This window comes from Galeopterus variegatus, unplaced genomic scaffold (assembly GCF_000696425.1).
Source record: "Galeopterus variegatus unplaced genomic scaffold, G_variegatus-3.0.2 Scaffold14, whole genome shotgun sequence".
Classification (NCBI taxonomy): Eukaryota; Metazoa; Chordata; class Mammalia; order Dermoptera; family Cynocephalidae; genus Galeopterus; species Galeopterus variegatus.
Window position 1 is genome coordinate 1047104 of NW_007726125.1, and position 27114 is coordinate 1074217.

The 27114-nt window shown below is 42.8% G+C and overlaps 1 protein-coding gene across 1 annotated transcript in view; it reads right to left on the reverse strand.

Annotated features, from left to right (window-relative positions):
• The window catches only part of CRTC3 (CREB regulated transcription coactivator 3), a 103783-nt gene that overhangs the window by 34667 nt on the left and 42002 nt on the right, over positions 1–27114 (reverse strand). Inside the window, exons 2-3 of the mRNA XM_008565151.1 lie at positions 8719–8838; positions 441–502 (exon numbers count right to left, since the gene is read on the reverse strand). The gene's annotated coding sequence lies outside the window, so the exon portion shown is untranslated. The remainder of the gene's footprint in view (positions 1–440; positions 503–8718; positions 8839–27114) is intronic.

The window sequence follows — 27114 nt, forward strand, 5'->3', positions numbered from 1 at the left end:
TTTTTTTTTTTTTTCTTTTTTTTTTTTATATTTTTTGTCTTTTTTTCGTGTCCGGCAACGGATTGCAACCCTCAGTGTCGCGCCCGTACCAGACCGGGACCGGCAACGGGATCGCGACCCTCGGTGTTGCACCCGCACCTCGCTCAGCCAGTGAGCGGGAACCGGTCTGTATGTGGGATCCAAACCCTCGGCGGGAGTGCCACCGCACTCCCAAGCGGCGCACTGTAGCAGTGCGCCACCGGGCCGGCCCCAAATCAGAGTATTCTGTTGGTAAATGTATTCCAAATGTGTTTCTATTTGGTTTTAAGTATGAAGATCTAGATTTAGCTAAATATTTTTTCATTTTTGACGTTCATACAACATTCGAGGTGGATAAAATAAAGTGAAATTATCTGAAAATAACACACGCTCATCATATCTTTTAAAATATGGCTTCTTACCTTGGCCAACTCTCATCCAGGGCCTGTGAGGAGTAATTAGCTCCAAAGGTACTACCGTCAAAGTAGAATTTTCATAAAGGAAAAATAAAATTAATGGAAAGTTGAAGCAGAATTAAGAAGCTGGAATCATGGAGAGTTAAACAACTACATTTTTGCCTGTTATCTGTATCTCTACACCCAATAGCTCTTCCTCCATGCTTTCTCTTGTCAACTTCCTTAGGACAGTCTATTCCTCTATAGTCTAACCAGTGTCTTCTTTGCATGATGCATGTGGGGTGTTTCCTATTTTTTTGCCTGCCCAGCATCTTTTGTTTTCAAGGACTGCCTCCTCTCCCATGCCAAACCGGGCAAGACTGTCATTCTGTGTGGGCCGCCCTGTCCCATGAGATGGACCCAGGCCTGGTGTTTCTAGTCAAGGTACTTCATCCCCCTGGAAACAGTGATTGGTTCAAGGATGGGCTCATGACAGAAGTGGAACCAAGGGGAGTGCTTTTGAGAGAAACAAAGGGGGTGCCCCAGTTGAGATGGTGACCCTGAAGGCCATGTGAACCTGGCCTCTCCCCTTGGAGAAAGCCTGTCTCCACATGAAGTCCACACAGATAGCACAGCATCACAGAGATACAGTCTCAGTGATGTTGTCTGATCCCCTGGATCTAGCCCTTGGGCTTCCAGTGACGTAAGCCAATAGATTTCCTTTTTCCAACTTCAGTTGGGTTCTTGTACTTACAATGGAAAGAAAACTGCATTAGATTTGTGGAGTAAACTTCCCATTGTTGCCAGGGGCTCTGTTTTATAAACTGTATTGTTCACTGGGTCTAGCATGCCTTGGAACACATTCCAGGTGCATGGAAAGACAGATAGGGTGCTGTACTCCACACACTGAATACAGCAGCCCAGTTTTTGTTAATTCAGTTAATTGTACCCATAGGATAATCTTAAGTCATTTTTAATCATATCATTCTCCTGCTGAAAAAACTTCAGTGATTCTCTTCAGCCTAAAAGGCAAAAAATCAAGCTTTACTGGCTTGGTGACTGTGGTGCTACACAGTTTGGCGGCAACGTCCTCTTCTGTTGCTCATCTCCACTCCACAGACACATCCTGTAGCTTCCTGCTTCTTTGCTTCCGCCAAGGCCCTTTCCCTTTCCTCTCCTGCTGTGTGAAACACTGCCTCCTGAAGGCCTGTCTCTCCTCCTCATCACCCTCAACAAAGCCAAGCCCATTCTTCTTGTCTCCTGTATCACTGATTAGCTGAAATATCCATTTGGTAGTTAACAATTAACACTTTTGACCCCAAACCTTTATTTCATAAGGTAGAAATAATAAAGAAGATACAAGACATACATGAAGACATCAGAAATTTGAGAATGGATATCTATGCATGTACTATGTGCTAGGCCCGTACCGAGTGAGTTCACATTCTCATTTAATCTTAACGATCCGTGGAAGCAGATAATATTATCCCTATTTTACAGCTGAAGAAACTGGAGCTCAGCTCTAGAAGAGCTGGGAAGTCCAAGATCAGACAGGAGGCATGGCAGATCAGGGGTCAAACCCTCAGCTCGGTGACTCCAAAGCCTGGGAGCTCTCATTAAGCTGTGCTGCCTCTCAGGAAACAGTGAAGTGACACCAAGTGCTCCAGAAAATAGTAAATATGTATTTGCAGTTTTCTGGGAAAAAGAAGGATGGAGGCTATAAAAGATAGTATCATCTGCTCGGGTCCAGGAGGAAATGGGAGACTGGACGGAGAGGAGAACTAGCATATAAACCTGGGCTGGGCACCTCAAGTGAATACAGAATTGGAATTAGGAAAACATGGGCACTAATGAGTTCTTAATGATTTAGTGTGAAATGTTTCCTCTGCCAGGAGAAGCATTATTATTGTCAAGTTTTATCTTCTATGTATTAGTTTTCTTTGCCATGTCTCATTACCTTTTTCTTAATCTGACCCTGACTCAATACAATAAAACAGAGATATGTTCAAAGAGAGACATTTCTTCAATACTAACTAGTGGCCTTAATGTATGTGAAGTACAGATTAGAACAGACGATAGCAGGAGACAGAAGAGGGAAAGGTGACAAGGAACAAGAAGGCCCTGCGAGAGAAGAAGCATCTCAGTCTTTCAGCGGGCAAAGCCATTGGGCAGGAGGCACTGATTGAGTCCCGCAGCCTGTGGTTATCTGCCTTTCTCTTTTCTGCAGGATTTGACGAATCTCTGTCCAAAAGAGCTTAATTTCACGAAGCAAAAGTTTACCAATTTTTTTAGTACACTGCCGTCTTTAAAGTCATTAAAGTCCAATTACACAGTAATGATAACGCAAGTTAGAATACAGTGGTGTAATAGTAACGATCAAACATTGGTTATTTCACTGTTGAGGCATAAGTTAGCGTTTTAACCTTCCTGATGTGTATTACCAACATGAAAACATAGTAAATTCCTGAAATTTTTAATATAATTAGGTGGAGTCATCAAAAGTTAAAAGATGTGACTTCTGAGCTCTCATAATTCTTACTGTCTCATCTAATTTAAGGGATTTTTTAAAAAAATTCAAGAACTGTGGGCACCAAGAGAACCACTAATGTTATAAGCTTGCAGTTAAACTCAAAAATCTCATTCACATGGCTTTAATTACTCTACTACACTCATATGCCCTAAAGAACAACCTAAAGACAGAAAAAACACCCTTATCTGTAAACTCGAATGTCCCACTGAACCCAGCAAGTACCTGTGGCAAACCTGCTGGTCGCCAGCACACACAGAAAAGGGGCACAGGCTACAGGGTTTGTAACGAGCCACACCAGCTCCTCCTCCATCACCTCCTTAGTTAGTTAAGGTTTTGGCCCAAGGAATATTTCCACGTTAAAAAGGAAGGTTAATGAAAAGGATAAGCAGGGCAGAAGTTGCTGTAGTGGATGGAAATAGAAGTTAAAGTTTAAAAAAGTCCCCACACTGGGCCGGCCTGTGGCTCACTCGGGAGAGTGCGGTGCTGATAACACCAAGGCCCCAGGTTCGGATCCCATATAGGGATGGCCAGTTTGCTCACTGGCTGAGCGTGGTGCTGACAACACCAAGTCAAGGGTTAAGATCCCCTTACCGGTCATCTTTTAAAAAGAAAAAAAAAAAAAAAAAAAAAGTCCCCACACTACCAGAGACCTTCTTTCCGCCTCCCTCTGTGCACTCCTTTTCTGCCCTTTGCCCCCTCCTTTGCCTTCAATCCTGATGTTCCCTGGGGTCCTGTGGCCTCACAGCCTCAGCCCACTTCTGCTCGCATTGCTCTCAAAGGGACAGGATGGGGAGAAAAAACTCAGAATCACTGGGCACCAGTACAGTAGGAGCAGGGCAGAGGCTGGAGACTGTGGGCAAAAACATTCTGGGAAGCGCCTCCTAGGAGACCGGGCCAGTCCCCGTCTCTCTGGTGGAGACCTCTCTGTCCTGCATGCTCACCTCAGTCAACCCCATCCCTGCTTTGGCTCCAACTATCACCCACAACCGCGCAGTAACTCACAAATCCATACCTCTAGCTCTCAAAGTTTTCGTGAACTCCAAGTCTATATTTCCAACTGCCTATTTGGGTTCTCCACCAAAAGTACACCAGACACCCCCAACTCCAGCTAAAATCCCACTACGCACCTCAACCCGCTCCCACCTGCCATCTGCTCCTCTTCTTATAACCTAATTTAATGAGGGCACCACCCACCTAGGTGCTCAGATGGGGATCTCAGAGCCATCCCAATCTGTCCCCACTCTCCCCAAGTCCCTGCAGTTCTGTAGAGGAAAACACTTCTCCTGGCCTTACTGTCTCCATCCATCCAGTGACAAGGGGACTCCTACTCTCTCAACTCAGGGAATGTTAGATGAACAGTTCTTACTCTTCCTCAAAGGAAGGGAAGTAGCTCTTCTTTCTGTTGATAAGAGAGGACCTCTGCTGGCCCATTAACCAGTGGGTGGGTACTGAGCCACAGCAGCTCAAAACAAGCTCCACCCTGGTTCTTTTTCATGCTGCCTGACTCGCTGCTGGGGGAACAGAGCCAGGGCTCCTTTCTCAGCTTCCTGTCCCTGTGTGGTAAGTGCACCTGGGGCAGGGCTCAGGAACTGTCTCCTAGAGGCAGCCTAGAGGCCAGTCATCTTCTCTCCTACCCTGTGGAACTCTGTGTTCTGCCAGGGACACAGTTTGCAGGGCGGGCCTTGACTCTCCATGCAGTGGGCGGGGTAAGTGAACTTGGAATCTACTTAATAGAATCTACTTACCAAGGCAGGTTTCCAGGGTCGGATTCAATATTGAAAACTGGTCAAAATTTGGTTCCTTCCTAAGTTCTCAGTCATGTCTTTATGATCACTCTACTTCCTCTTGTCCCTTTATCTCCATTATGTCCTGCTAGAACATCTTAAGGTCAAAATTTAAGGGAGGTATATGAGTGGGATCTCTTTGAGTTCTTGCATATATGAGAACATCTTTCTGTTTCCCTGAGCACATGAGTGGCAAATAGGGGGCAAGTGAAATTTTCCCTTGAAACTTTAAAGACCAGTGTTTCCTTGTCCTTCAAGATGATATGGGTGTCAGGTAAAAATTGGGTTTTGTGGTCACATAAGTTTTGGAAATGTTGGGTTAAAGATAACCCAACTTTCTTAACTGCAGGACTTCTCCAAGCCCTAATGTATTCTGTGAGTATAGACTGTGAGGCTCCAAGATAGGACAGAGAGTAGTGTTTTTCAAATTTAATAGGCCATGCATTTCAAAGAAACAGTGTCCTATAAACCAATATCCTAAAACTTTCATCTCACTGTGATAAAAAGAATCAAAGCAAAGCCCATCCCAGGGAGGAGAGTCATTCCTAATTCTGACAGGTCTTAAGGCATCTCTTCATGACTGTTCACACTAGTGAACTCTCAACTTTTTCTCTTTCAAAAAAAAGACACCTCTTTTAGAAGGCATTTTCTACGATTCTTCAGCATGATCCCTTCTTTTTCAATGTATCACCCACAGGTCTGAGAAAATATTGCATTTGCTGTAAATTTATGTTAATAGTTCAGAAATTCAACAAGATGGTGTTTGGGATACAGCATGTCTGTCACCCTTGAGGACTGAGGAGTGAGAACAGCAGCTGCAGAAAGTAGCAGAGCTTCTATTCTGAATTCTCAAGCCCAGACCCCAGCCAGAAGCATGCCCTGGCAGCGCCTCTCCTCTGCCTGCATGGAGTCTCAGGCGAGGGCCCCACTGTGGCAGTGCCCTGGTCTTTGCTCGTGGCGGCCACCCATGCCCATGGCTGCCCACTGCAGAAGGAATCTCCTGTGCCAGAGCTCTGCTTGTTGTGGCTGCCCACTCTGGGAGCAAGCCGGAATACTTGCTAAACAATGTTCATTTTATTTGAGATCACTACATCATAGGACTGAACCCTTGTCTGAGCCAGTCTGCCCATCCTAAAATAACACCCAAGCCAAGAAACAGCTGTCATAAGAATTCTGAATATGTGTTTTTCTTTTTGTTCTAATGAAAATTCAAACCAGTTTTCATACTTTCAAATGGTAAACTTCATTTAAAAGGTAATAGACAAATGTGAACGGCAACAATTTCAAGCAAATTATTTCACAACAGAATGCAGGTCATGAAAGAAAAGATGGAATCACAGCCTTCCTCTTCTGAAATCTCCTAAATAGAGAACCATCCCACTTTTATATTTCACTAGGAGCTTGTGGTCCCTTGATTCCTCAAAAGAGACTCACTGCTTCATTAGTAGGCAACCCTATGCTAAAGAACTTTCTTTGAATCAGCAAATGTCTAGTCCCAGGACACCAATTAGGGGCTTAAGAGGAGGCCACAGAGAGACGGCTCATGGTCAGTCAATCAGCCTCATACTGTCTGATGAACAACATATTTATCTGCATTATTAATTTGGTTTTGCTTTTCCCTCCCTTAGGAGTTGACCAGCTTTGCTGATGTTCTCACAAGTTGACCTATATAGAGAGTCAGGCTATTCCCTGTGACACATTACCTGAAAAAAGATAGGGTCCCCTGAAGACACAATGTATATTGTCCCCTTCTGGGACTTTGCACACATTCCATTCCCTCTGCCTGGAGCATTCCCTCCCCAACTGCTTTACTCTCTTATATATCACTTATTACCATCTGAAGTCATTTTCCTTAATTATTTTTTTACCCATTTATTGTCTGTTATCTCCCACAGGACTGTAAACTCAAGAAGGTGGGGACTACGTCCCTTATTCATCACCAAGTCCCCAGGGCTTATAACAGTGCCTGGCACAGAGAAGGGGCTCTGTAAATATCTGTAAATACAGTCCCCTCCTCTGTGCTCACCCAGCCCCTAAGCAGCCTCAGCTGTAGCCACCACACTGCTGTGACTGCCTGCTCACTTAGCTGCCTCTACCCTGAACTGCGAGCAACTGGGGCCAGGGACCATATTATATTCAGTGTTATAACTACAGTTTAAAATGGTGCCTGACCTCTTGTAGATACTTAAATCATTTTTAAGTGAATGAATATCATCCTCTTTCTCTTTTCAACTCCTTCCTCTTCTACTCCTTTATGTACACATAAAGCTATGTGTTCATGTATATATTTAGACTATACTTGCTTCGAAAAGTATCTGGATGGCCATTTATACATACACACCACACACACACACACACACACACACACACACACACACACACACACAATAATGTATAATATAATCTATAGAAAGAGAGAGCACTGACAAGAGAAAGAGCGAATTGAGAAATTTTCAAAAGATATACTGTTAAGTCCAGCAAAGAAACACTCCAAGTCTTTTGCTTGAGAATTCCAGGTAATTTGGGCAATGGTTTGATGTATTAATCCACCTCCCAATGTGCAAATTAGCTGAAGAACTGCCTCAATTCCCTTTCACCTTTTGCATTCTATGTCAAAGTTATCACACATTCCAGAAAGGTATTCTCCTGATTACTCATCTTCACTTTCCCTGATAATGGCCACATAATATACAAAACTAGAAGTCAGGGTATCTCGGTGGACCAGTGTGGTCTCTCCCCATGGACACAAGAGAGGAGAGATATATGTGTTCCCTGGGGTCATTATCCTTGCCTCCAAATAGACGAGAAACTTCGAGAAGCTTCAGGGCAAGAAAAGTCAGGGTGTCCTTAGTGCACCCCCACAACTCCTCACCCGGGTCCTCTTCACTGCTCAGCAGACAGTGTCACACAGGGAGGACAGGAGCACAGGCTGGGCATCAGCCCCACATGAACCAAATCTGGGATTCTCCAACCAACCACAGCAGTGGAATCTCAGGCTAGGTTTCCTCATGGGAAAATGGGGGTTAAAAAAATAAGTGACACAGTGAGTTCTGAGGACTACATGACATCTAAATTGCCCAGCACAGTGCCTGGCATGGGTAGGTGCTCAGTAAACATGTGTGCCCTCCCCCCACTTCCTTGTTTCTAAGCTTGTGAAGCCAGATCTACCATCACTGCCAGGAATCCAGCTCTCTGCAATGACACTCAACCCCCCTACTTCTTCCCCCTCTCCGAGCGCTGAGAAGAGTAAAGTGAGAGCATAGGCCCTCCTGGCAAACTTCTGTGTCCCCTCCCACAAAATCCAGTTCATTCTGTAGCCCCCAAACCCTCAGCACAATGTGGTCACGCAGCAGTCTCTGCCCCACCATGCCCGTCCACCCCCTAATAAGTATTGGTTAAATAACATTGTCAGATGAATTCACCATCTCTCTATTTCCACTTCACAGCCTAGAGTTTGGTGTGAGTTTACATCAATGAATTTTCCTAAATACCAGGTTTATATTTTAGTTATTTACTGAGTTTAAAACTCCAGAAATAGAAGATGATATGAAATGTTTTCTGTAAGTTGCAAAAGCAGGTTAGCAAGTCAATAGAAATACAAATAAATCACATATCTGTATATTTCCATCCACATTTGCTAGATACACTATATGTCTCCAACCTGACTCAAAGTCAGGTTTAACTCTGACATTGCCAATTTTTGAAGAAAATGGTGAGAACGCCTTGCAACTGGGATGAATTGCATGTTATTTATGTTCAGTTATTTCACTAAACTGAACCTTATTGATGCTTTCATAAAATAAACACTTAGAATGATCTTTCCAAATTTTGGCTGTGAGATGTTTCTAGCTTCCAACTCAGTTATTTTTATTGCCTTCATTCACCAGATAAAATGAAGATTTTGAGGCCAAAGGGGAATTGCAGGGAAGATAAATCCTAAAAACCTTTCGAACATTTTAAAACATTCCCCTCAGGCAGTAAAAAAGGATATTTGTCGTCCTGGCTTGTCCCCAGACCTTCGGTGAAGGGGGTGGAAGCGGTTCCGGGATGGCCTTTCCACCAGCCCATGATGGCGGGTTCCCCGAATGTTATCAGCTTGATGAAATGATGGCTGCAGAGAGAAGGGAAGAAGAAGTGGCCTCTGACCATGAAATCGCCACTCACCTTCAAAAACAACTGACAACAACAGCAGATGAAAAGACTGATTTCATAATTTTACTACCATATATTAGAGTGCCTTGGGTCAAGGTAAATAAAATAATGTAGTACATGCAGCTGTTTCTATTTAATTACAGATAATTAAAAATAGTCCTTAGTGTATTAAGATGAAAGCTAAAAGAATGATATATAAAAGTTATCACCGAAAAAAGACAAAAAAAAAAAAAAAAAGGGGCCGGCCTGGTGGCGCACTGCTACAGTGCACCGCTTGGAAGTGCTGCGGCGCTCCCGCCGAGGGTTTGGATCCCACATACAGACCGGTTCCCGCTCACTGGCTGAGCGAGGTGCGGGTGCGGCACTGAGGGTTGCAATCCCGTTGCCGGTCCCGGTCCGGTGCGGGTGCGACACTGAGGGTTGCGATCCGTTGCCGGGCACGAAAAAAGACAAAAACAAAAAAAACAAAAAAAGTTATCACAATTAGGAGATATGGAATCAGAGTACTATGGATTCGTACACCAAATCCCAGAAACTAGGAAGTACGCTTGAAATGTAAAAGAGGTATATACACTAAGACAGAAATAAACTGGCAAGCCAAAGGATATCTATTTGTTCTACATGTCATCTTTTAAATTTTTTGACTGATGGCTGGCCAGTTAGCTCAGTTTGTTAGAGCACAGCCTTGTAACACCAAGGTCAGGGGTTTGGTTCCCCATACCGGCCAGCCACCAAAAATAAATAAATGTTTTGATTGAATTCACAATGTTTAAAAATTCAGACCTGAGCTTTCTAGGGAAAAATCAGAACATCTTGGACACACTGGCCCACATACCCACATGGCAATAAAAGGCTGAAGCCAAGAGTGGCTGCTCCCTGTAGATGGGACACCCACTCTTGTGTTTTTAATCCTCACACCCAGACCACTCCATTGACTCATTATGTTAGACATTTGAGTTTGCAACCACTGAGTTAAGGAGGAAAAAAAGGCATAACACCTAAATACAAGAGGAAAACATGCAACTCATTATTCCCCAAATGGCACAAATGAAAGTACAAACAGATTCAAGACAAATTCATGGTCAATAAATCTAAAATCCTTTGTTAAGGAATGCTTGGGTTACATTCTTGACATTTTTGAGACTGGCACCATAAAGGGCAAACTTTTTGGTTGTCAAAGACCAAATCCCAGGCTGGACCATTAAATCTCACATAATGGGGCAATTGGTATACAATGTTATACAATAGATGTGCTTATGAAATATATAAAAACAGATTTCCCCCCCAGCTTTATTAAGGTATAACTGACCAATAAAAATTGTATATATTTACAGTGCATAATGTGATGTTTTGATACATGTATACATTGTGAAATGATTAGATCAACTAACCTATCCATCACCTCACGTACTTATTTAAAACAGATTCTCTTTCAGGTAAATTGAATCATACATAAAATAACTAGCTAACTATGAAAAGAGTCCTATGGAAGATTACATTTTTATAGGGAAGTTTCCTTTAGTGAAGAACTGATTGCTGGTTTTTCTTTGTTAAACATATGAATTTTCTCATATCGGATTTGGGAATTACCCCTATTTCTCCTAAGTGGATTCATAAAATATCTGGGCTATATTTACTTTAACAGTTCCAATCTGTTTTCATAATCCAAGCCTATAAGCTTGTAAAAAGAGATCTTAGTGGGGAACAACTTCTTAGAAGAAAAATATCCACATAATAGGTAAGCTGGATTTGATCTCAGATAATAGAGCACATTATTCTAGGGAATAATTATTTTACTTTATTTTTCTCAGCAGCTGGTTGGTACACGGAACTGAACCTTTGACCTTGGTATTACAAGGCCGTGCTCTAACCAACTGAGCAAACCGGCCAGCTAAATTGACATGCCTAAAAAATAATGAGACAAACTGACATCGGGTGCTTCCTGATGTTGCCACGAGAAGGACACAGCATCTCTTACGTAGTAGTAACTCTACCAAAAATGCATAAGCTGAATAAAAATGCAAAACAATCAGAGAAACCCCAACTGAGGAACATTCTACAAAACAAATGACCTGTTCTCTCCCAAAATATCAGTCATAAAAGACAAAAACAAAAAACAAAAAAACCAAAAAAACCCTGAAGAAATATTCTAGATTAAAGGAGATGAGGGAGATATGGCATGCTATAAATGACCATTTTGGCACAGTTGGAAAATTTGAACAGGGTCTATATATTATATAATGTTGCTGCAATTTTTAATTTCCTTAATTTGATCATTATAGTGTGGTTAGGTTATGTAAGAAAATTACTCAGGAGTAACAGAAGTAAACATAACATGTATATACACACATATTAAGAGAAGGAAAGAGAAAAAACGGGGCAAAATGTTAACAATCAGTGAATTCAAGTGAGGGGTATACACAAATTCACTGTTCTATTCTTAAAAGGTTTGAAATGTTCTCAAAATAAAAAGTTTACAGGTCTAAAGTCTGACAATAAAGGCACAGATCTTGATGCAGGATTCATGCTTCTCATTTCTAAAATTTGAATGGCTTCAAAACCAAATATATCTTTAGATTGACTTTCTAAGAACATCTAAAAAATATGATCACCACTTCTTGTTACTTTTTAAATTATTAAAAGTTTACCTTGAAAAAATAACTACATTATTGGCTGGGGAAAATAATATACAATCCTTAGGTTGTCTTTCCATATAAAATTCAACCTTTTATAATTCTAGTTTTGGGGGACCCCAGTAATACCTGCAATGTGAACTGTTTAATGATTTTTCCCCCCAAAAGATGACTGGTAAGGGGATCTTAACCCTTGACTTGGTGTTGTCAACACCACACTCTCCCAAGTGAGCTAACCAGCCATCCCTATATAGGGATCCAAACCTGTGGCCCTGTGTTATCAGCACCATACTCTCCCAAGTGAGCCACGGGCTGGCCCTGTTTAATGATTTTTAACTATGTTCATATATCATATTTCAGGAAATATGACTCAAACAAAGTATATCTAAATAAAAATAAAGAGCTACTATTAATACAAAAATAAAGAAATGGAAATACCTTTGTTAATCAAGAGGATCATGCCCACAGCACATTTTATTACCAGAAAAGCGATTATCCAAGATAGAAATAATTTTAGGAGACAGATGCCTTTGTTCCAAGACAAAAGAAAAGGAAGGATTTTTTGTTAACATATCACATATTCAGTACAATAATGTTAAATGTATTTGAAAACATAAAATTTTCATCTAAAAGTTTAAGAGCACCATTATTACCAGATTGGGCTCCTGGAGGCCAGCCTACAGAGGTGGGGCTGAGAGTTTTCAGAAGGGGTTCCCAAAAGTAGAAAGCTCTTGAAATGTCTTCTAGACTTTCCATTATGCCTATATTTTCTATTTACAGTCATCTTTTTTGCATTAACTTCTGGGCCAAATCCTGTATTACTGCTTGAACTCAGGTGTTGGGGGGATAATCTCTGCTTACATTTAATATTTCCTTCTTGGGTCTAGCCAGTTAGCTCAGTAACTGGTTATAGTGTGGTGCTGATAACACCAAGGTCCAGGGTTCAATCCCTGTACTGGTCAGCCAACAAAAACCATCCAAAACACTATGGTGTTTGGTAATTGGCCTAAGTCTAGGTTCCAAAAAATCTAGTAACAGACAGCCACCTGTTCCCACCAACTTCCAAGCTTTTGCTGGCTGGGAGCTAAAACTCTGTTATTTAAAAATGTATTTATCAGGGCCGACCCCATGGCTCATTTGGGAGAGTGCGGCGCTGGGAGCGCCGCCGCCGCGGGTTCGGATCCTATATAGGGATGGCTGGTGCGCTCCCTGGCTGAGTGCAGTGCAGGCGACACCTAGCCAAGGGTTACGATCTCCTTACCGGTCACAAAAAAAATAATAATAAAATTTTTAAAAAATGTATTTATCAAGTCAACTTTAAAACATAAAAATAAATGACACTCTGCCAGTCGTAAGGCAAAGTACTTCATTTTTTCTGGTCCTTTTCAGACTTCAATCATATATAGTTTTTACATAGTTGTACCAATAGAGTATGCATATTTTTGTGATCTATTTTTTGCACTTAACATTATTTCATAAACAATTTTCCGTGTATTACATAATCCTTATATTTATTAATTCAATAAATGCACGGTATTTCATTCTCAGCGTTCATAAAGCCAACATTCCACAATGCACTTCAAAGAACATGATTTGGAGTCAGTCATCAGTTCAAGTTCAGGATCCTCAACATATTAACAAATTACTTCATCTTCCTTATCTGTAAAGTGGGAATGATGATGATGACGATGACGATGATGATCATGACGACTTCCTCACGGGCTTGTTGAGAAAACTAAATGAGATTTGTACATGCCAGCTGCCCTGTCCCAGGGATACTTGGGCAGTAGAAGGGAGGATGGATGCCCAAGAGGTGGTACACTGGGAAGCCTCTTGTTAAATGTGGGGCCACCCTGCAGATTCCTTTTGTGGATAGGAGGTGCAGCATCATTGTTAGGGGCTTCCCGAGCATTCTGAGCCTCCCAGAGTCTCCCTCAAGGGACCTAGATCTCAGTTAGGCATCATCTGCTGCCCATACCATGTCACCCCTGACAGCTGCAGTCTGGGATGTGTGATTTGCTTTGGCCAATGGCTCTGCGATGCTGGTTCAAACAGAAACTCTTATACTTTTTTCCTTCTGCCATGAGAATGCTATGTCCCAAACGGGATGTCCCTGCAGCCGTGGTTGCAGAAGGACAAAGTACACAGAGGAGAGCCACAGCAGGTGTGCTGCAGCCACTGACACATAATATGAGTGAAAAACAAATGTCTGTTGAAAGTCCCAGAGCTTCTGGATTGGTTGTGACTGTAGCAAAGCTGGTTAATATGGTAGTGATGGCAGAGAGAGACTGCACTGAGAGGGAAAGTGCCATTTTTCTTGAAGAGAAATAAGGGAGGTATGAAGTCAAAAGAATCTGCAAATTGGTACTTACATGTTTCAAGGAGGGCCTCAGGCTCTGAAAAGTAGTATCCTGTTTCAGAACATGAGGCCCAGACACCAAATGAAGAAGGGAGACTTCTCCATACACAAAAGCTTCTCCACAACGATGTGTGGGACCCAGTGCTGGACTACTCACATGTAGACCAAGCCCATACTTAGTACAGCACGGCAGTGGCAACACAGAGGAGGAAAAGTTTATTTTGAAAGAATTTCCAATAATGTCCCAAGCACTCATTGTGGGAGAAATCAGAACTTAGCTATATTTCCTCACTTTTTTATTTGTTTGTTTTTAGATGGCTTAGTAATTCTTATTCTGAAATACATTTAGGAATGGAAGGCCCAATAATTTCTTCAGGGCCTGGGGCCAGCATAGGACTTAATGTGGGCCCCTGGGCACTAGAAAGTAGAAGTGACACAACGCTGGGAATGGCAATGTTGTTAGTGGCAGCCTGAGATAATGCAGAGATGCCAGCGTCAACAGCCTAACAGTGCCAGATAGCACCAGAAGGCTCAGACAGGAACCTCTGCAGTAAAGCTATCAGATTCTGTTTCCCATTGTGACCTACTTGCCAGGGGCTAAGCAAGGAAAATGACTGGATACTAACCCAAGGCAGGGGAAAGGTAGGTTCTGAGCATAAGTCACCAAACCTGAGGAGTACAGACTGGGGGTGAAGCACAGTCCAAACGTGAAGGTTCCACTGGAACTCATTAGGCAAAAGGGAGCGTAAGGTGGATACCCAAGTTGGCAAGCAGACAGCTATAGCCAATTCTTACCTAGTTTCTGTGGGTGAGCTATGAGGGGGAAGAAAGCATAACTAAAGCAGTTCAAGGTACTGCTGGGTGCTGGATGTCTACTTTTAGACAGCTCCAGTCTCAGGCTCTCCTTCCTTTGCAGGATTTCAGGATCCTGAATATTTCTGAAAAATATCTGTATGTGGACAGCAAATTGGTTCAGGTTTGCAGGTATTGGGGCAGCTGACGGTGTGGATGACATGGCTAATGCTGATGGGAGAACTCTTTCTGAAATGAAACAGGACACGGGAATCTTCCAAAAGAAGCAGAGTTGTGGGTTTTCAGGCAGAAGTTTAGAGGTAATGGCCGACAGCACCATACTCTCAGAATACTACCCCCAAGGGACCTAGATCTTGGTCAGACATCCTTATGTGTAGGTGCCCTTCTACATGTCACACCACATACGTGCCCACATCTCATCACCTCTGTAAGCTGCAGTCTGAGACAAATGGCTGAAAAGTTGCAGCTTGATTTCCTCGCCATTCCTGGGGGGAAATTACTTCCTCCAATTTAGACACGATCGATCTGTCAATGTGGCCTATATTTACATTAACTCTTTTAGTATATGTGTCACATTGCTGGCACATCATTAAGCTTGTGGTTAGTAAGAAACCCCAGATCTTTCTCACTTGATTGGTAAACTACAAGCAGATTACTACTAAGCCCATATTTAGTCATGAAATAAGTAGAAGTCTGAGAGTTGGAGAGTTGTTTATTGTCAACTCAAGGAGCTTATCGTTATTAAAGGTATATATGCTCTATATAGTCTTTTTTTTCTATATTCTTCTTTGTTCTAAAGGTATATATGCAGTATATTCTTTATGTGTGAGCAACCTACACCTACTTTTTCCTTCTGCAGCAAAATAGAAAAATCACTTCTAGCTTATAGTTGTATTTCTACATAAAGTAATTAAAAACATGAGAAATGTAATTTGCAAACAACTTCAGGTGAAATATGGATTTCTAAATGCTAATGGGATGACCAAATACATTCCTGAATGTGAGAAGTTCTACCAAGTTTTTAAAAATATATTAAAAACATGCAGAAGATCAGGATTTAAGCATATAAATATTTCCTTTGAAAAGTCTTGATCCAGAATACCATAGAACAGCATCTTTACAAAGGGGTGTCCAATCAATATTCTTAGACAAAAGTAATTCTACATAAGACAACTCTCCATAGCTTCATGTATAGACATTATGATGACTAGAGACCAAGAAAAAATCATAAAATTTCCACAAGAGCAACACATTTTTTCTGGAATACCACTGTCAATACTGGAAATACAAGGGTACTTCAAACAGCTTAAGGAAAAATAGAATTAAAAGACAGTATAAGTCTTTCCATGAACTTTTTGAAGTACCCCCGTATGTACTGGCATGAAGCTTCAGTATTACAGAGAAATTGCACTGGGGGGTGATGTCACCATTATTTTATGCTGTGAGGACAATGTGCTAGCCTGAGCCAGGGGTCATTTACATGGCATCTCCAACCATCTCAGCAGTGAATCAGGAAGGAAAGAAAGCGTCTAAACAACAAAAACAGATAAGAACCCTAGAGGAGAACACTTAGAAGGGAACCCCTCTGGTTCTCTTTTACACCTCACCTAAGCCTAATAAACCAAGTCACCTAGTTTGCCAGCCTGCAGCAGGTGAAAATAAGATGAGGCTGGGCAAAGGAAGGCAATAGAGGCTGCTAGCTTATCAGAGTAGGCAGCACAAGTACAAGCCAGAAGACTGCTGGCAACAATGGAATCCAGTTCCGTTCTTCCTTCTACAGATAAGAAACTAACATCTAGAGAGATGAAGTTATTTTTCTCAAGGTCACTGTCTTAACATGTTTTCTGGTGCTATCACTGAATACCAGAGACTGGGTGATATATAAGGAACAGAATTTATTTATTTATTTATTATTATTTTTTTTTTTTGTCTTTTTTCGTGTCCGGCAACGGGATCGCAACCCTCGGTGTTGCCCCTGCTCCTCGCTCAGCCAGTGAGCGGCCAGTCTGCATGTGGGATCCGAACCCTCGGGCGGGAGCGCCGCCACACTTCCCAAGCGGTGCACTGTAGCAGTGCGCCACCGGGCTGGCCCGGAACAGAATTTATTTTGCTCACAGTTTTGGAGGCTGGGGAGTCCAAGAGCATGGCAGCAGCTTTTGGTGAGGGCTTTTTTTTTTTTTTTTTTTTTTTTTTTTCTGTCTCTTTTTGTGACCGGCAACGGATGGCAACCCTCAGTGTCGCGCCCGTACTGGACCGGGACCGGCAACGGGATCGCAACCCTCGGTGTCGTGCCCGCACCTCGCTCAGCCAGTGAGCGGGAACCGGTCTGTATGTGGGATCTGAACCCTCGGCGGGAGCGCCACCGCACTCCCAAGCGGCGCACTGTAGCAGTGCACCACCGGGCCGGCCCCTTGGTGAGGGCTTTTGTAACTGCATCATAACATGGCAGAAAAGCAGAAGGGCAAGTGAGCATGCAAGGAGACAGAACATGAGGGTGGCCTCACTTTATAACAGCCTGCTCTCAAGGTAACTAATCCACTCCTGAGAAGGCATTTATCCCTTTATGAGAGAGATCCCTCTTGATGCAAACTCCTTACAGGTCCTACCACACCTCAACACCAATACATCAGGGACCAAGCCTCAACACACATTTTGGTGGGACAAACCATAGCAGTCACACAGCTCGTGTGTAGCCCTGGAAGCTTGAAATCAGAATCCTGAGCCTCATTCAGTGTTCTCTTCACCTCGCCACTTCGCATCCTTTGTTAAACAGTTATCTATATAAAATGAATTATTTTTGAGATTTTAAGTGGGTTTTTGCTGACATATTCAGAAGAAAGTTAAAAAGTTAATATTAGGAAATTTTCCAGGTAAATTCCATTTTGTTCTTGTAAATCTACTGAAGATCTAAGATTTAATTAAAGGTTAATAGCCCTGTTAAGATATCTGACTATGTAGTATAAACAGCACATCTACAACTTGATATTAGATCCAGTCGTCTCATTTGGGGTAGGTATCTAACTTAATATTTTATAAATGGTTAGCTAAAAGTCCCAAAGCTATTTATTGACCCATCCATGCTTCCTCCTATAGAATTAAAATATTACCTCAAGTTGGTCAGAACGTGGTGTTACAGCACCAAGGTCAAGGGTTCAGCTCCCCTTACCCGCCAGCTGCCCCCAAAAAACAAAAAAACAAAACTACCCCAATTATTCTAAATTCCTCTATATACTTGGCTCCACATCTGTTTCCCATCTCTTCAGCTGAGCTTAGGTAGGACAGGAGACTGGGTGGAAAGCTACTAGATAGAGTGGATTAATATTTGGCCCTGAAGTAATACTTAAACACGTCATTTAGCTCTACTGGACCTCAGCTTGCCCATGATGCTGTTTAGTTCTTTAGTTCTTGGCAAATGAATGAAAGACTGGCCCCTAGTACTGATCAAATTTTTGCTGGGGAAGAGTGGAGACTTAATAAGCTTAGGAAGTAAGGCATGTTCCTTGAGCTTGCAGGACTTTTTATTTATATGCAGGCTATACTTACTGGAAGAAGTTACAGGCTCCCTCTTTTAAAAAGAGCAAGTCTAACAAAGAAACAACGGTACCTCTCTTGGGTGGGAACACTCTAGCAGTGCGCACCTCCTTTGGTTCTCATGACAAGGGGAGGAAGTTGTGAAGACCTGCCCACAACAAAGAGGATGCTATTAATTCACTGCCTTGGGGTTAAATGGATCATTTTAATTCTGCCTTGTAAATGGAGCAGAATAAAAAAGGATTTCATTCGTGGTTAGAGACTCTATTTTAACACCATAAAAAAAAAATACTTACAGAGAAGTTCAAAATACTCTATAAATCTCCAGGGTCAGACCTGCCAGGGAGGCTGGTAGCATAGTCAGAACGCTCTACCAGCCTCCCTGACTGCAGCCCCCATACCTTTGTGAGTTTGTCAGAACCTAGCAGTAGTTGGTGCTTATAAATGACAGAGGGTGGGGTCCTCAGTTCAAAAAACTCCTGTAAGGCTCCTAACTATTCTGGGAACAAGGTAAGGCTTTTCTCCCAGCAGTTTGCCAGTACTATCTTTGGAGCTAGTCTAGTCCAGTCTTGCAAGGGAGATTAACCCTCAGAGCCCTAAACCATCTGAATGGGCAGTCTTTTTTTTTTTTTTTTTTAACAGGAAGGCTATGCTTTTTTTGACCAACTGAATTTGGGACCCAATCTTCTCCAAAAGACCAAATGAGTCTCGCTGTCAGGAATGAAAAGTAGCTAGGAAGAGCAGAGCAGACCAGAGAAGGTGCCAGTACCTTCTGATTTGGGACTTGGCCTGTCACCATACCTGTGTCCCTTGTGTTGCCTCTTCCTAGTCCTTATTTCTAAATGAAAGCTAAAAGAGAAGTTAATAAAATAAACTAAGCTAAAAGGTTGCCCTAGAAAATGACAGAGATAAAACAATTTTGGGGGTTTCTTTTGGGGGGGGGGCTAAGGTAAAAATCAAACCGATCAAAATCATCACAGATAGCCAGACAAAATAATCTGTCAAAACAAGAAATAACAATAAAGCACAAAACATGGCAGAATGCAGAGTCTGGGGTTCATGCTGGAGGCTCCTGTTCAGGAAGAGGTGGATGAGAAGAAGGTGGAGGTCTCAGGCAGGGCTCATGCAGGCTTCTCGCCTGGTGACGTGGGCGTAACGTCCTGACCCAGCAGGCTATAAGCGGTAAGCCCACTGATCCTGCCCTCAGCATCTTCCTTCCAACACCCACAGTCTCTGCCACATAGTGGATTACAACACATGTCCGGTGAATTATATAGTGTCTCTAAACAATCAGGCTCTAAAGTGGAGTGTGTGCCCCCCAGGGGGAGTACAGGATGAGTACAGGATGTGAGAAAACATTAGAAGTTTCCGCTTAGTTTTCTATTGTTTGTGTACATAATATAACAGTAGAGTGGTATGTGTATGTAATTTACAAGCAAACAACAACATACCCAAATTGGGGATGCAGAACTCTTTTTACTACTAGGACACATGAGCAAAAGGTTTAAATGGCAAGATGCTGATAATTATTAAAACTGGTGATGGCTATGCGGGAGCTTCTTATTCTTTTTCTACTTTTGTATACAGCTAAAATTTTCCATAATAAAATGAAGAATTACAACTTCAAATCCTAGGGATGTCCCTGGGCATGGCAGGGGTTAAGGCAGACCCCAAGCCTCTTTGCCAGGAATGCCACACAAACCCCCACAGAAGTAGAAGTTTTAAATTGCTCTTTGACATCCCCACCTCCCTGCCTGGTGTGATGTGCTGAATAGTGAGGGAGACTTTGTTGAGAGTAGTTCTCCTTCTAACCTTGATGATAACATGACAACGACCAGAGAAATTCATTGAGTAAACTGGGTCTGCCTATTGATCTCCTCCAGAGGAAGCTGACTTGCTTCTCATGCTGATGGGAAGGAACTGTGGAAGGGAGGAATTAGTTTTTGACTAAAACTTGAGTAGCAGCAGGGGAAGGCAGGGACGGGCATGGCAGAAGGAGCCTGGCCCAGAGCTGTTTAAACAGGAAAGCAACTGGCTGACAGAGTAAAGGCCAAAGGCGTCCTTGGAGGCCACGAGGGTCAGGAGGAAAGGATCAAAGTGCTTCCTCCTTAGGAAGTGGAGTGAGAGCCCTACCCCCCTCCTTTCAGTCCTTCTGCATTCTGGTTCACACCATATTCACCACTGTGATTAAACTGGGTAAGACACTTCACTGAGTTTAGGAGAGATCCATATTTGGAATTAAAAAAGAAAAAAACACTAAGGGTGAATATATGAAAAAAGAGTAGCAAAATATTGAAAATACTGAAACTGATGATGAGTATATGGGGGTTCTTTATTCTATTCTCCACTTTTTGGGTATATTTTAAATGTCCAAATAAAACACTACACTTTTTAAATTAAATTATGACAATGTAATAAATTAAGGATGCTTTTTTCAGCTTTAACCCAATAACTTCTATACACATGCCAAAAAAAGAGATGAAAGCCAAGTTTTCTACCAGATAGCCAGCAAACAAAACATTTTCCCACATTATTGATGACTTTAAAGGACAAAATAAGTGTATAATTTCACAGAGGATGTGAAATGGTGTCCATAAAGAATAAAATAATTTGGAATATTTTGTTAGATATAACAGCACATGGTAATTCTAAATAAAGCATATTCAGTTAAAAAAAAAAAAAACCCCAAACTTACATCTTGTTTTTGATTTAAAAGAGCACAGGGTACTTTTCCTCATCTGGCTACTTGTTCATGAAGAGACACACTCTGTCCTGTTTTTTCTGGATTCACAAATCACAAGAGTTAGAGACAACCCTGCAGGTCCTTACCAAAGGCCATCTAGATACTACGAGACACCTCTGAATATAGGAACAAACTACGTTCCCAAGCAGGCTCTTCCTTTTTCATACAGCCATGCTTCCAGTATGTTCTCCCTTAGGTTGAGCTGTAGTTGAGCTGTAAAGTATTCTTAAAGCATTCACCATCTCTTGGGGGAATATGCCCAGACAATAGGTTGCTAAAAATTCGTTACTTATAGGATCACTCATCCCCATGAGAAACCAAACTATCAAAAGTGGAAGAATTGGTCTGTGGAAACAGATTCTCCATTTAATTTGAGTTAAAACTGCAACTGAATCTGGTTACTTGCTTGGAGACTTTGAATTAAATTGGTTTGGCATTCCTTTCATCAAACAAATAGAAAAACCAGCAAGACTAATGCCAGGGAAGACTTTTCTTTGTATTTGCAAGTCCCTACTGCCTACAGACGGGGGAGGGAAACTAGTAACTCCAACTGGTGAGCTGGTGAGAGTCACTATCCTGAGCCTGGCCTCTCTTTTGGATGGGTTAATGTGTTACAGACTTTGGCAGCACCAACAGCTTCTTGGTCCCCAATAGTCATGGCAGGCTCTCTTCTCCAGCTTCTCAGCCTGTGACTAGAGGGGTAAGCCCTATTGGCCCTGCCTATGTAGGCTTAACTGGCATGGAAGAGGGTGGAGGGCGGAGGATGTCTTATTTTGATCCCAAACCTCAGCCGAATGGGGCCTGAGGATTTACTGAGCCACCAGGAACAAGGCTAACAATTTGATCCTCCACTGGCTCCTCACATTGGCTCCCTACCAGTGAGAAGCCAGACAAGGGAAGGGAGACTAACCAGCTTCCTCAATCTCCAGAAGAATGATATACCTGTATATAGTTTGGCTGCAGATTTTAATCAGTGAAATCTGAAATCAGGTTAGGCACCAATAACATAGTCCTAACTTTATATATTCCTTAAATTATGGGATTTACTTTGCTTGGTACCCTAAAAAATGGATAAGGAGAAATAATCAATAGTGAATTTTGTTATTTTTGTGGAATTTCAAAGTTTTGAGGTAATTTGCTGTATTTCCTCTGACATTTCACAGTGGGGGGGGGATGCAATCAGCATGCAATATAAAACTAGTGATTAAAAGTAAAATACATTTTTTTTTCTTTTTGTTTTTTTTTGTGACTGGCAACGGATCGCAACCCTCAGTGTCGCGCCCGGACCGGGACCGGCTACGGGATCGCAACCCTTGGTGTTGCTCCCGCACCTCGCTCAGCCAGTGAGCGGCCAGGCTGTATGTGGGATCCGAACCCTCAGCAGGAGCGCCGCCGCACTTCCCAAGCGGTGCACTGTAGCAGTGCGCCACCGGGCCGGCCCCAAAAGTAAAATACATTTAATCAATGCAAGAATTCGGATACTCGTATTTGCTCCCAAACCATAATGAAACTTACTGAGAAATGCTAAAGAATTTTTTTTTTCATTTTCTGCTTATTTTACTTATTTCTTCTTGGGAAAAATTTGAGATTTTGAAGAGTTTCTGGGTATAATTTTTAATGGTAACGGGAGACTGAAAGGCACAGGATTAACTGTCCCTGGGATGTACCATAGCTGGGAAGGGGAGAGCCAGTGTGAGGCTTTTGCCTGTGTCAGGATAATAACCGCCCCCTTTCTCCTTTCCTTCCCTATATGCCACTTTTACCCCTTATAGCCCACTTGGTCAAGCTGCAGCTAATAGGACCAGTACATTCCAGGCTGTAGTTCTCTTCTCTGACCCAAGATCCAGGACCGCCCACTCCCCAAGGGTTGCCAGTCCCAGTGGGGAGGAGTGCAGTAAAGGCAAAGACCCACGCCTCATAGCGCAAAGTGAGAGAACGTTTCTCAGCCATTCTTAGATGCAAAGGGACAGAGAGATTGAAGACACTTAGAGCCAGCCGTTACGGACAAAGACAACATAGGCCCTGCTGGAATCATCACTTTTAAAGATAACCAACCAGCTTAGATCAAATTATTTGAATAAGTAATATATTTACATTCTTAACAATAAAAAATATAAAGACGGACAGTGATGAGGCAACGTCAAACTCTCGTTCCTTTCTGGCCAGTCCTCACCTCCCAGTGGACGGCCAGATTGTTAGCTTCTTGTGAGTCCTCCAAATGGTGACTATGCCCGAGAGTGAATTTGAATATATATATATATATATATATCACTTATGCTACTCCCTTTTCACCCAAATGGTAGCATATTAATCCACTGTTCTTTACCTTGCTTTTAAAACTTAATCTCCAATTAAATTTCTAAATCTGATTCCAATTTCTTAGAGGTTCCTTCTCTAAACAGCCCAACAAAATATTAGAAAACAACAAAATTGGGGCCGGCCCGGTGGCGCACTGCTACAGTGCACCGCTTGGGAGTGCGGCAGTGCTCCCACCGAGGGTTCGGATCCCACATACAGACCGGCCGCTCACTGGCTGAGTGAGGTGCGGGTGCAACACCGAGGGTTGCGATCCCGTTGCCGGTCCCGGTCCGGTATGGGCGCGACACTGAGGGTTGCGATCCATTGCCGGACATGAAAAAAGACAAAAAGGAAAAAAAAAGAAAACAACAAAATTAAGAGTCAAAACTGTCATAAAACAAGTGGGAGAGAAAAAAAAAAAAAAAACTATCAAGGAACATATACCAACACTACAATTGGATTACTCTCTTCCAGACAGACCCTGTTGGCCAATTTCTCGAAGCCTTTATATCCTTCTCTGTATTATCTGGTCCTCAGAGAACAGGATCACGAAACCCTCCCTCCTCTCTCCTACCTGCCTTTTCCACCTACATTTAAACATGGCCAAGCCTCTCTCATGTGAAGTAAGGGGTAACAGAAGCAGAACTTGATAACCAGATGCCTCATTCTTCTCCTCCTCACCCCTGGCTCTCTCCTCTTCACAGCCACACTTCGTGACGTTGCCTCAACCCTATCTCCTCCACTCCCACCTCGTCCTCAATCCCCTGCTCCTCTACCCAAATGAAGTTTCCCACGACAGCCATGGACTTTCCTTGCTACTAAATCCAAATGGACTTTTTCAGCTCTTACGTCACCTGGCCCCTTGGGAGCATGTGAAATGACTGACAACTCACTCTCTTTTGAAAATGTCCTTTTCCTGGCTCCTGTGACTCTGAGCTCTTCCGTTTTCCTCCTACCCCTCTGAGTGCTTCTTTCCAGTCTTCTTTGCAGATTCCTGAACTTCTTGACCATCCTTTAAATGCTGGGGCTCTTCAGGGCTCTGTTATGCTACTCTGTATCTCCAGCCTACATGTTTCTCTAGAGCTTCGGACTTCTATATTCAACAGCCCAGTGGACCAGTCCTCTAAAAGTGCCTGCAGGCATTTCAAACTTAATATGTTTAGAAGTGAATGTGACATCTTCCTCCCAAACTAGCCCCATCTTGTGTATTTTGAATCTCTGGGAATGACACTACCCAATTGCCTAATCCAGAAAGTTTCGGGTCGGGCCGGCCCGGTGACGCACTGCTACAGTGCGCCGCTTGGGAAGCACGGCAGCGCTCCCGCCGAGGGTTCGGATCCCACATACAGACCGGTTCCCGCTCACTGGCTGAGCGAGGTGCGGGGGCAACACCGAGGGTTGCGATCCCGTTGCCGGTCCTGGTCCGGTTCGGGCGCGACACTGAGAGTTGCGATCCGTTGCCGGTCACGAAAAAAGACAAAAAAAACAAAAAAAAAAAAAGTTTCGGGTCATCCTTGAGTGCTTCCTCCCCCACCCATCCCCATCCCAGTTATCACCGCATCTGCTTGTTTTAACCTCCTAAACACCTCTTAAACCCACTACTATCCTCAATCCCCCATCTATCCACTCTCCCCTGGATTACTCTAACAACCCTGTAATTGGTCTCTTTGTCTCTAATCTTGTTGCCTCCAACCTAGTTCCACACCGCAATCAGAGTAATCTTCCTAAAACACAAATCTGATCACATCACTTAGCTGCATAAAACCCATTAATGACAGGAATTTTTTTTTCTTTTCTTTTCTTTTTTTTGCTGGCCCATACAGGGAATGACAGGATTTTTTAAAAAAAGACCCTAACAAGCCAATTTTAAAGTTCATCTGGAAAAATAAACATGCAAGAATGACCTGGAAAAATCACTTAAAAGCAGGATGAGGGGCGGGCCCAGTGGCGCACTGGATAGTGCGCCGCTTAGGAGGCGCGGCAGCGCTGCCGCCCGAGGGTTCGGATCCCACATACAGACCGGCTCCCGCTCACTGGCTGAGCGAGGCGTGGGAGCAACACCGAGGTTTGCAATCCCGTTGCCGGTCCCTGGTCCGGTACGGGGGCAACACTGAGGGTTGCAATCCGTTGCCGGACACGGAAAAATAAGACAAAAGACAAAAAAAAAAAGCAGGATGAAAGTGAATTTACCCTAGCAGATTTTAAAAATGAACATAAAGCTATACCAATTAATGCACAATGAGATCTTGGTGCATAAATAGACACATGGATCGATAAAAGACAACAGGAAGTCTCAAATACATGTTAACCAAACACGTGAGAATTTAGTATACGATAGAAGTGGCATTTTAAGTTAGTGGAGAAAACATGATAGTGCTGGCACAGACCAATGGAAAAAAAATAGAGAATCCAGAAATCAACCCATACACCTATAGCCATCTGATCTTCAACAAAAGCACCAAGAATACTCACTGAGGAAGAGACTGCCTCTTCAGTAAATGGTGCCGGGAAAATTGGACATCCATATGCAGAAGAATGAAACTCGACCCATATCCTTTGCCATATACCAAAATCAACTCAAAATGGATTAAAGAATTAAATATATGTCCTGAAACAATAAAACTCCTAAAAGAAAATATAGGGGAAACACTTCATGAAGTAGGATTGGACACAGGCTTTATGAATACGACCCCAAAAGCACAGGCAACCAAAGGAAAAATAAACAAATGGGATTATATCAAACTAAAAAGCTTCTGCACAGCAAAAGAAACAATTGACAGAATGAAAGGATAACCAACAGAGTGGGAGAAAATATTGGCAAAATACACATCTGACAAAGGATTAATATCCAGAATACACAAGGAACTCAAACAACTTTACAGCAAAAAAAAAAGTACTCCAATTAAAAATTGGGCAAAGGAGCTGAACAGGCATTTTCCAAAGGAAGATATACAAATGGCCATCAGACATGAAAAAATGCTCAGCATCACTCAGCATTCAGGAAGTGCAAATCAAAACCAATTTTGAGATATCATCTCACTCCAGTTAGGCTGGCCAATATCCAAAAGACTGAAAATAATAAATATTGGCAAGGATGTGGAGAAAAAGGAACCCTCCTACTCTACTGGTGGGACTGCAAAATAGTGCAGCCTTTATGGAAAATGGTATGGAGGTTCCTCAAACAATTACAGATAGATCTACCATATGACCCAGCTATCTCACTGATGGATATATACCCAAAGGAATGGAAATCTCCATGATGAAGGGATACCTGCACTCCCATGGTTACTGCAGCTCTACTTACAATAGCCAAGAGTTGGAACCAGCCTAAATGCCCATCATCAGATGAGTGGATAAGGAAACTGTGGTACATCTACACAATGGAATACTACTCGCTATAAAAAAGAATGAAATACTACCATTCGCAGCAACATAGATGGACTTAGAGAAAATTATATTAAGTGAAATAATCCAGGCAGAGAAAGAGAAATGCCGCATGTTCTCACTTATATGTGGGAGCCAATAAAAATAAGTAATTAAGGGCCGGCCCGGTGGCGCACTGGAGAGTGCGCCGCTTGGGAGTGCGACGGCGCTCCCGCCGAGGGTTCGGATCCCATGTGGAGACCGGTTCCCGCTCACTGGCTGAGCACGGTGCGGGCGTGACACCGAGGGTTGCGATCCCGTTGCCGGTCCCCGGTACAGACGTGACATCGAGGGTTGCGATCCCGTTGCCGGTCCCCGGTACGGGCGCGACACCGAGGGTTGCGATCCCATTACCGGTCAGTAAAAAAGACAAAAAGGAAAAAAAAAAAAGTAATTAAATATACAAACAGGGCAAAAAAAAAAAAAGACACAAGG